Below are 1,991 nucleotides of genomic sequence, written 5' to 3'. Positions count from 1 at the left end.
TATATATATATATTGATGTATCATTACTTTTAAAGTTGGTGTTTATTGAATATTCTTCCAGTAAATACAAACTATCAGTAACATCAATGTTATAATTTCCTATCATTACTCAGTTTCTCTTATATTATTATATAGAAAAGTGTTAAGATAATGTTATCAAAGAGTGAACATAGATGTATACTTTATTTATGAATTCAAAAATAATAATATTTATGCACAGATAAAGATGTACAAACCCAGTAAACACCAACTAACAGTAACATAACATCAATGTTATAATTTTCCATTCAATAATGTAAATACAATATAATGCGTTTTATGTAACAGTTACATTCTTAAGTAGGAAATTATAACATTGATCTTAATAACTGTTACATACATGTGTTATATGTAACACTCACATTGTTAAGTGAAAAATTATAATATTAATGTAGCATTACTGTGTTTGTTGATGTTTGCCAGATAGCACAATGAATTCTTTAAGTGTTCCTAAAGTTTACTCCTTTTTGATGTCAATCTGAGCACAGATTTCTATGAAAATAGTACATACAAATAATATATATATATATAGGTACCTTGTGTACCTATATATATAGGTATATATATATAGGTACCTCATATGTTATATAGGTACCTTATGTTTCCCCCAAACTCTAACTTTTATTTAAAAAATATTCCTAAAAAACTTACGAATTCTTTTTTTGTTTATATTTTTTTCTTTCTTCATTTTCCTTTATTTTCAGTACCTATACAGCACATGATATCATTTGTATTGTATTTTCATAGCAATTTGTGCTCAGATTGACGTCAGAACGGAAAAAACTCTAGGAACACTTAAAGAATTTATCGTGTTATCTGCGAAACATTTACAAACACAGTAATGCTACAACAAAAACAAAAGCTTTTGGCTCAGCCAAAAGATATTTGGAAAAATATTATTAAAACAATTTTATTCAGATCAATTGCACTTTTGTAAATATTCTATTAAAAAATACAAGACAGTTTTATATAGTCTTTACAAAAGAAATGATATCATGAGGTTACATTCGCCAAGTGCGAGTGATTAATCATTTTTTAATTTTTTTTATAAACATATGTGGTTTTGATTATATAATATATTTATAAATTAAATATGTTATTAATATATTAGTAATATATTGTTAAATAAAAAATAAAATAATTACAGAAATACAATAATATTAAAAAAATTATATAATAACTTACACAAAAAACCTTTGGCGTACCTTTTTTATAGATAAACAGTTTTCTTATTTTAATGACACCTATACAGCAGTTAATATCAATTAAAAAAATCAACATACTTATATTATTGGTATATTTAATTACAATCCAAACATGCAAAATGTGCTTTTATATATATATATATATATATATATATATATATAAAAGTGTTAATCTACTACACATGTAATAATACATATATTATTAAATAAAAAATAAAATAATTAGAGAAATACAATAATGTTAAAAAAAAATTATAATAACTTACACAAAAAAGTACTTGGCGTGCCTTTCTTTAATATTACGTCGATAATCAATATAATATTTTGATAGTGATTACAATAAAAGAACTGTTTGCCTATAAAAAAAAAAAGCACGCTAAGTGCTTTTTTGTGTAAGTTATTATAACTTTTTTTAACATTACTGTATTTCTCTAATTATTTTATTTTTTATTTAATAATATATGTATTATTACATGTGTAGTAGATTAACAGTAAGCAATCTGCGCGCAGACTGACGTCAGACTGTCGACAGGATCTGTCGACAGATCCATAGACATCTGCGTTCCCAATCTGCCGCCAGACTGTTGACAGGGTCTGCGAACAGACTCTGACGACAGATTGGCGGCAGATTGCGCGCAGAGCCTGTCGACAGAATATGACACTACGCCAATTCCTCACTTGATAAAAAGCGCTTTGTATTGCTCATTTAAAGTTTAAGGAAGAAAAATATTATAGTTTGTTTGCCTT

The sequence above is a fragment of the Odontomachus brunneus genome, unplaced genomic scaffold, assembly GCF_010583005.1.
Source record: "Odontomachus brunneus isolate Ranch 3 - 2012 unplaced genomic scaffold, Obru_v1 Obru_scaffold_120, whole genome shotgun sequence".
Classification (NCBI taxonomy): domain Eukaryota; kingdom Metazoa; phylum Arthropoda; class Insecta; order Hymenoptera; family Formicidae; genus Odontomachus; species Odontomachus brunneus.
This window is presented reverse-complemented; position numbering follows the sequence as displayed.